This window comes from Epinephelus lanceolatus, chromosome 22 (genome assembly GCF_041903045.1).
Source record: "Epinephelus lanceolatus isolate andai-2023 chromosome 22, ASM4190304v1, whole genome shotgun sequence".
Classification (NCBI taxonomy): Eukaryota; Metazoa; Chordata; class Actinopteri; order Perciformes; family Serranidae; genus Epinephelus; species Epinephelus lanceolatus.
Window position 1 is genome coordinate 26,911,272 of NC_135755.1, and position 10,052 is coordinate 26,921,323.

A 10,052-nucleotide genomic window follows, 5' to 3' on the forward strand; every position below is an offset into this window, starting at 1 on the left:
AGGAGTAGTTTTACATGATCCGTCTTTTCGACACACTTGATCAGAGTTCTGTCTCAGCATGAAGCATGGCCTTTACACCGCAAGCTAATTCACACCCCAAGGGGACATCTCACACATACACACACAAACGCACACTAACACTGAGCAATTCCAGCCAAACTCTTACGCTGAGAGAACTAACACACACACACACACACACAACCATCCATGTCCAAATATATTCCAGCCTAATGCATAACTGCAGATTCATAGTTGGACAAACAGGCACATTTGCACACATATGCGCACACAATGGTACAAAATATGCATGAAAGAACAATACACATAAGCACGCGTGCAGACATACAGATGCCAACACATCCTCGGCGCCCACACACGGATTTCTATTCCAGCTCCTGCTGTGAGTAAAGTCTGGAAGTGAATAGAACAGAGGATTCTGTGAATGGTGGTGCATATTATATTAAAGCGCTTTATTAATGAATAACACAGACGCCTCCATATTCTTCTTCAGAATTATGATGAAGGCAAAGATACTATATTCCCTTTCATCTTTGGTGATATTTTTAAAGGATAGAGTTGGTAATATTCTGTATATTTATTGTCAAGAAATCCCATGAAAAGTTTCTGAGTTTGTCTCTTGACACTCTATCTGTGGCACTCAGCCCCAAACACAGTACAGCAGTAGCACAATATCTGTGGAATCAACCCATGATAAAATACAGTGCCCTTGTATATGAAGGGACATGTCACCCCCTACAACAGCTTGGCTCCCTAATGTGTTTTTAATAGTTTTTGGACAATGATGGAGCTCTGTGGCACAGAGAAATGAGCTATATCTTGCTGTGACTACACAGACAATACTCGTCCACAGAGGGAGGAAGTCGATGTGGATGGATGGGTCAAGAAAACGTTAAACATTAACATGGGAGGCTGCTGTGTTTTTCCTGTTTTCTACTGATAGTCAACATTGGCCGCAGTCATTCCCTTACCATAACCATGTCTTTACTGTTGTAACTATGACAACAGGGGTCCCCTAACCTTAACAATATAGGAATTTTTACCCCAAAACAAGATGTTTCTCTAATTTTTACTAAGTTGTTTTTGTGCCCAAACCTAATCAAAGCTTAAATACAAATGTTTGCTCTTTCCTGTAGTGCTTATTAACAATCTATGTTTTGGTGTGAGTTGCCGAGTGATGGAGATATCGACCGTAGGGATGTCTGCCTTCTCTCCACTATAATGGAACTAGATGGCACTCAGCTTGTGATGCTCAAAGAGCCAAAAATAAATTTGAAAACTCAACAGCAATGTCTCTTTCCAGACATCATGACCTGGTTACTCAAGATAATCCTTTTTGTGAGCCGTTACATGTAGGAATTATTTTCTTTCTACCGAACTACACCCACAAACTGTATCACCACACAGAAGGGAGCATGCAACTACTGCTAGCTCACCTAGCACCACAGAGCTAGCTAATGATACAGCTCAGCCAAGGAGGACATCATTAATAATTACATCTCACACTGTCATGAGCATGAGCCTCTCGTCCATGAGTAGATGTATGCTTCCTTTTCCTCTGTGATACGGTTGGCAGATGTAGTTTGGAAGGAAGAAAATAGTTCCTACATGAAACTGCTCACAACAAGGTCCGTGGATTACCTTGAGTAACCGGGTCATAATTTCTGGAATGAGACATTGCTGTTGAATTTTTCAAATGTATTTTTTGGGTGCTTTCAGCACCACAAGCAGAGTGCCATCTGCTGTCATGGAGGGCATGGACCAGCAACTCATTTTGTATTTTGAGATTTCTCCCTGTATGTCTGTTGAAGAAAATGGTACAAAATGTAAAGGAAGAAGTGTTCACTCTGAGAAAGGTCACTCCAGAAGATTTATGTGGTGGTTTTTGGAGAAAAGTTTCAAGCAACTTGTTCCCAAAGTTAAATACAGGCTTTAATTATCATGGCCTGAACTACTGTTCTTGCCAGAGGGGAAAAAAACAGTAAAATTGACACAAAAACATGCAAGAACAAGAACAGTTTAAAAAAAACGGTGCATGCTTGTATTTTGGGTTTCTGCTAGAACATGTTTACATGCTTCACTGTTAAAAAACACATTATTTTTCTCATATTGTCTGCATAAATATATACCAGTATATAAATGCTCCATTTTAGCGCCTTTCTCTGTAAGCCCCCCTCCCAAAAAAGCCCAGTCTGCTCTGATTGGTCAGCGGTTCCACGTTATCCACATCTGCGTCTCTGCGCCATAATTACAGCCAGGGAATTCAATTCAATTTAATGACTGTAATGGGACTTCAGCGGCACTTTGTGTCTTTTTAGACTGTTTCCTTGGAATTGCATTGCTAGGCAACAGCTTGGATCAATTTTTACTTCCTGTCAGCTGATGTCATTCACATACACTGCAAAAGAGTCTGTTTACACCTGGTATTAACATGCGTCTTGGGTGATTCGATCACAAATGGACAGTTCTAAATATAAGTATAAACAACCACCAAGATGTATTGTGATCCAATCACTCAAACCACATTCAGAGGTGGTCTGGGCCATATATGGCCTCATTCTTTCAGCAGTGTGGACACTAATGTGTCCTGGGCCACATTAAACAACCGCCTCTCCTGCTGATGTCCTATCTGAAAGACCATCTCTGGAGTCACTCTACTCCCGGAGAATGGTCAGTTCAACGTCTCCCTGGTTGGCTGAGCTAACAGCAGCAGCAGCAGCAGCAGCTTTTAAACAGCCCCAAGAAATTCACACCGACAGCAAAATGGCGCAAGAGGGAAAGAGAGAAAGAGGGGGCACAGAGGGGCTGTCAGTGTGCTGCGTGCCCTACAGTTAAATAAGATTTTACTCATTTTAAATTGTACATGCCATTAGTTTGTGTATAGAACTACAAACCTACCACTGGTTAAAAACAACAACAACACTTCCGTCAGGACCACTTTTGTCAAAGAAAACTTAGTTTCCATTTGCAGTGTTATATTTGGCGGCATGGCTCTGTTCTGGGGCTTCTCTGCCTTTCCTAGGCCTACACAGAAAGCCTCTTCCATACGCCTACATGGAAAGCCTAAGGCGGAAAGAGTACACCTCTCTGCCCTTCTACATGCCTACGTGGAAAGCCTTAAGGCAAAGGGAGCACACCTCTCTGCCCTTCCACGTGCAAACAAGGAAAGCCTGAGGCAGAGAGAGCAAACCTCCCTGCCCTTCAATGCACATACTTGGACAGTCTAAGGCAGGGAGAGCAGCAGCAAAGACCCCCTGGAAACAGAACAGAGAGTGGAGGCGGGTTGCAAAGTGGCTTGCAGAGGAAGCAGCAACAGTAGGCAGGCCAAAGCAGTTTAAATAGGGCGTCCTGAATGAGATTTGCCAATTGGCTGCATAGAGAGAAATCATGTAATCAGCTGACTCCGTTCCATCAATCACCTGATCCATCAGTTGATTGGGCTGTTTGAGATCAGCTGATCTAATGCTATGCTCAATATTTGGTTTTGGCATACGGGAATTATTCATGTATGTATTGGAAGAGCGGGGAAGTGTGATCACAAGTGGTCACTCGAGATGCATGTGGTTATGCATTCTAATGCCAGGTGTGAACAAACAGACATAAAACTGTCCACTTATGATCGGATCACTCGAGATACATGGCAACTCCGGGTATAAAAAGGCTTAAAGGGACCCAATTAGAATTTTAATGTTTAAATTTGAAACGGTCTGTATAGTTGTGACATCACAAATAAACTGAAGTCCTGACCCCTTGTTTAAAGGCACAGTTTCTGAATACGGAAAATGTGCATTTCTCTTATTTAACCTTTTCATACTTTCACAGTATTTATACCGCACCTATACCTGCTTTACAATAAAAAAAGAAATCTGGCTTTTTACAATATGGGACCGTTAATGCTACAAGTCACTGATTAACTGCCCTGAGCTAAAGCACTGAGACAACTCATATCATTCAACTGGAAATGCCAATTTGCGAACTGCCGTAGGGTGAGTCTAAATTGATTGGAAAGTAAAGGTGATACATCACTAAAAAAACAGCATCTAACACAATGCCGACACGAGGGCTTCAAATACTCTTGTACAATTCTAAAAGTGTTAGTTAATGAATTCAACTCAGTGTCAGTTATTTGAGGTCATAATCCAAATACTTTTAAAAAGTGAAAAACAACTTAAAGTTTTCAGTCACTGTACCAGCTCAGAAATCTAGAACTCCACCACTTACCATCCTCCTCTCAGCACAGCATCAAAGCATTATACATTCAGTGCCTATTAACCCTCCCCCATCACCTCATCGTGTGTGTCTGCCTGCCTCACTACTACATTGCCAAACAAACCACAATATCTTGAAAGCTACATTTCTCCCCGGTTTCTATGGCAATGACAGAGTAAGCGTAGCCTTCTGTCTTACAACTGTGATATAGCTGAAAACAATGAGTATACTACAGTGCATAGGCGTCTTTGAAAACAGCAGTGTGAGCGTTTCTGCCTGGAGGATAATTGCTGCTTTCCATGAAATATTAAGGTGGTTCTTTAGCTTGAGAGTTGTGAAAACCGTGGCACACTGGGTGTTGTTCTGTTCGTCACATCACAGGATGATTCACGCTTATGTTTAATGTGATCATATGGTTTACTAATGTGAAAAAATACACAAATAGTTTGGTTCTGCAAAAAAATACCAATGCTCACTCCACTTCACTTCACATTCAAGAGACGATATTTCATTTTAATATTTCTGCTACATTACCCACTTTGTTACTCCACATTGGCAAACTAGCTCTAATTAGAGATGCATTCAACATGAACAATGTAACAGTGCTTTGCCCTCTTCACTCTCGTGCCGCCAGTGCTCACAGCTCAGCTTTGCATTTCAGTAACAAGTAAAAACAACCATTTATCTAATCAAACCAAATGGTGGAGTACACTACATGCATACAATAACCAACTTGTAAATTAGACTGTTGCTCTTGGCCTCAGGTTCAAGGCTTTTTCTAGGTATTTGAGAAAATGTACGTAAATTACTTTTTATGTTGTTAACCTTTCTTGAGCAATTCCTTTTTCTGGACAAATAATGAGAGTGCCCACATGTGCAATACAGATATCACTTCCATATTTTAATTTGCTGAGGTCAGACTAATTTTGAGGTGTTGCCTATTAGTTGGAGCCAAGATGACAGCAGTGTTCCAATTGTCCATGCAGGCATACACACTCAAATCCAATTTTTTAATTTAGTTAGCTCAGCCCCAGTGGGAAAATCAAAGGTTAGTAAAATAAAAGTAGGAAATTAAGGTTTCCTTTGGTGCCAAGGCTGCATGCTGTGACACCTGTACAAACGCTTCTTAAAAGCCAGAGTTCTCAAGCTGCCTTTGAACTGACTCCCAGGATGAGCTGCTCTCTGTCATGTACTCCTCATACTCTGGCAGACAAGTAGTTGGCGCAGCACAAAAGCCATTTAAAAACTAGGCTGGTTCTTCTTCACACTTATTTGGTCCCTGTTGTTGTTCCTACATCTGCCCCCTTTTGTAGTCAACATAAGCTGGGCTGCATTCAGTGCATACCGAACACTAAGCACAAATGCAACATGCTTTCTATTGTATTCTGTGTATAAATTTAACATGTGTTTTCTACCCAACATGCATTTATTGTGAGGAGGATTATCTAGAACATGACAGCGGTAACAAAATGTGCCAGGAGAGCAGAAAAGTGCGGCTGTACAATGCAGCAAAATGTGCTTTGAGAAACTGTTTGACATTTTGAGAAGTAGTTTATTAGTAGTAGTACATTCGCTGAGGAGACTGACAGCACTCTCATGCCTGTATGCTAAATATGAGGCTACTGCCAGCAGCTTAGCTTAGCTAAAAGACTGGGAGCAGGGGGAACAGCTAACCTGGCTCTGTCCATGGGTAATTACAATTACCACCTCCACATATGCCTCCACAAACCAGTCAAGTTGCACTTACAGTTTATATCCATGTCTTTGAAAACAGGGATGCTTCACACACATTTCCCCCCTGGCAGTACAGAAGATCTACACAATCAGCACAGTTTCAAGGTGGATACACAAAATTAGTGTCACCAATTCAGTATCTTACTGATGGCCAGAAAAGTGTCTTTGCAGAACATGATCAAGTGAGTCCAAGTTAACGTTTGTGCCAAATTTGATGAAATTCCCTCAAGGCATTCTTGAGATATTGCTTTCAGAATGGGACAGACGGACAAACCAAAAACATAAGACAAACCTACAAGCACCTTTCTATCAGTAGCAATCCTAGACTCAGAAGGAGGGTTGACAGGCAAAGGCTGAGCCACTGAGGCACCCCAGCACCCCCTGATGTTGTTTTTCCTCCTCTTCTTGATCTTTTTTTCTCTTTCCTTTATGGTGACCCGAAAGATATGCTAGTTCCATTGTGCTGGTGGTTACACCTGATGTATGTATGTCACTTACAAGTGGCAAGCTGACTCTCCATCTAGCAGTATCAAGCTGTCAGAGGGTAGACAGAAGTGGCACCGCTAAGGGTTTTTGGGGCAGCGGTGGTGCACTGTATAGTGCCTTTATGGGAGGTTTAAGAAAGTTTATAGTTATCACTGCAATTTTTTCTAACATGAGTGACCATCAGGCCCCTTTCCTAAAATGTTTTGCCTGCTTTGTCTAGTATTGCGTCCCGCCTGCATATTTCACTAATTAATAGGCTATAATTAGTTTGTTTATGTTGTACAAAAAACCAAGGTGTAAAGATAAGAAGCTATGTTGTGCAGAGGTTACATGTAAGAGGACATGGACAAACTTCCCAAATGCCAAGATGAACAATAACCTTTTGACCTAACAGCTCATTTTTCATGTCTCAGCAAAGATCAATTTAATGACAAGTGAAACTAACATTCTAGTTTTTTACTGCATTCACATCATTTTCACTTCTTGGAATAGCGTAACCTTGTGCTTTTCTAAAAGTATCATAGGGCATCGAGACAGAATTGAAACTAGTACTAGCACAGGGTAATATGAGTTTGTGGCAAGGTGTTGGTGGAAAGTGGCTTGTGTCATTAGAGAAACTACCTTCGGTAAAAAAAGGCTAATAGAGGCCAAAGTCCCCAAATCCCATTTCAGAATTCTCTCATGTACGGGTGAAGACAGCTCAAATATTGGACATGATTACACAGTAGCCCACTAATCAAGCCATTCTGCTTTATCTCTAATCTTATAAAGCATTGTTGGCTCCTGATTATTCATGAGCCGCCACAGACTCATTGTGTCGGGCCACCGAAGCAATTGTAAGTCATGCTGAGTACAGTCCATAGGGGAGCTGTGAAACACAACTAAGTGATGATGATGAGGACTGCCAGCAAATGAGCCTTGATAATTTGAAAGGGAAAAGATGATAGCCATAGCCGCACTACACTGTTTCTCTCTCACACCAGCTGAAATATGCAGGATGAAACATTCTCTCCCGCTTGTACGTACAGCCACAGTCATGTCACATGAAAACCACACACATGGATTCCGAAACACAGAAACACACATGCTCCAGCGTTTTCTGTCCACTCGAGGTTATTACAGCACTAACAGCCATACAAGTGCATCGAAGCATCTGTCGCTGTGGTGTCCTGGCATGTCATCAATCACGACGAAAGTCGATTGCTAAGTGCTTATGTAGCTCTGTGGCCGGGTGTTATGTGCACAAACACACACACACACACACACACACACACACACACACTCTGTACTGTAGCCACTGTGGCTGTGTCCATCCACTCAAACAAACACCTACATTTTTTAGCAGATAGTTGCATACCCTGATGCTCCAACATACACAGACACACTCAAACACACACACATAAAATCAGATGAGATGTAAACCATCTCCTTCAGCCTTCTGGATTATTGATCAGTGTTGAAATGGACCTGCTGATCAATTAGGAGGCTGAAACTAATCAGATCTACATCAGACACGCTCACAAACATCCCTGCATGTATCCCTTCTGATCTCATTGTAACTCATGAACATGTAAGTGCACTCTGGAGGCCAGACGATGCCTGCGTTACCAAAGATGGCACTGAGCTGTCATCTGACACAAAAGGCAGCAGCAAAACGAGAAGCATTTTCTTATCATCAGTCATTTATCTGTGGCGTACATCTGTACCACAGCCTTGATGAGAATATTTCTTGTCTAACCACTCTGAGCTTCTTCTGCCCCTTGTTGCTGTTGCGTAATTCAACAAAAAAATGTATAAAGGAGAAGTTGCTGCAAGTGAAACAAGTCAGGGGGGAGAGGTCCACTCTGCAGTTATCACTATGAATGTGAATAACGTGCATTTCTACAACTCCACCCCAGAAATTCTCAATTTAAATGCAATAATTTATGTGTCTGTATTTCATGGTACACGTGTGCGCACTCAGCTTCACATTGTGAGCTAAAGTGCACACGATTTTCATTTAAGCTGCACAAATAAACAAGAAAAACGAATATGAAATTTGCATATACATTATTATTTAATTTTTTGTTTTTTTTTATCAGTAGTGTTTGTTAGTTTAGTTGTGTTTTTTTGTGTGTGTTAATTTCTAATTAGCTTTTGTTATTGTTTATAATAAATACAACAATTATTTTTTTGGGGGGTCAGGTCAAGCTCGCTCAGGGCACCGAATGTGCCAGTTCCAGAACTACATACAGGTGCAAAATATCTTATTCACATGTACACACCTGCACTCTGTGTCTCACATTCACACAGTTCAATATAACCTGGGGTGTTGCAAGGAAAATGGTTCCAAAGTGCAATTCATCACTTCTGTCTCTTCTGTTTCTTCCCCCCTCAAGCAATACTGACCTTTCCCTATTATTCATACACACAAGCACACATGAACACATGTATGGACACACACATCTTGCCTTTTTACATGCACGTCTTAAATTAACATCGCAATTTGGACATTTGTGCCTTATGATTTAGTAAAGCTGAGATGCACCCCTCATTGGAGACATGGTGAGCTGATGGAAAAGTTCGACAGCCTGCAGCAGGGACCGGACCCACAAGGATATAGCTGAATAATATAATGTGCTTTAAGGAGCAGAAGTAGGATGAAAAATACTTTGCGTTATTGGCAAATGTATTCCAATTCCTTTTCTTATAATGACGGCCATCTATCACAGCCTTTATTTTATTATTTTTATGTAGATTTGTATTGTTATGCTAATGTTACTGTTACTTATCCCATTCCTGTTCTGCTGACTGGGACTTGCCGGAGCCAGCAGTCAGTGTAAGTTCTCATTAGCGTTCCACGGTTTGTTAATGTAATTGTGCTGCTCCCCCAGCAGTGTTTTACAGCACTTTTCTAACTTTGCAAAGAAAAGTGCTATTAGGTTAAAGCAAAAGTTGTGCACAGTGTGTGACTGTGAGATGTGATGACTAATTAATTGTATCATTTTGTGTCTCCAAACACCTGATGTGATGGAAGGCTTTTATCTCCAAACAACAAATGTGAAATCACAGTCACTCCAAAAAAAAGTTTTAGTTGCCTCTTGATTTTTAGCTTGTTCTTGTTTCTGGTCAGGCTCTTAAGATTTTGTTCCCACCTGACTGAGTCCAACAAGCAGCTTGTTTCTATCAAAACACATCAATTAAACAGAGGCAATGACGCCATCAGCGAGCAAGCTCGACATGAACTAGTTCAGTCAGCAACCCAGATACACAAGGAGGGAGGAAAGAATGGGGGAGAGAGAGAAGGGAGGCAGAATTGAAACAACAAAGAAAGGGAGGCAGAGAGAGCGAGAGAACACGGGGCAGGAGATAAAATAGGGAAAGGCACTGATGGACAAAAATGCACAAGGGCAGAGAAATGGAAGAAGAGGCACAATGAATAAAAGAAGGGAAACGCTGAGAGTCTGTGTGTAGGTGAAACGAGAAAGATGGGGGAGAGGATTAAGGCAATGAGGAAGACGGATCTACTAATGCAGATACCATGTATTCTCATCTGGGCTGAAAACGCGGCTTGTTTTGTATCATGTTGCGCCGCTCCATCCAATTTCCTGCCTCTCATCACTGTC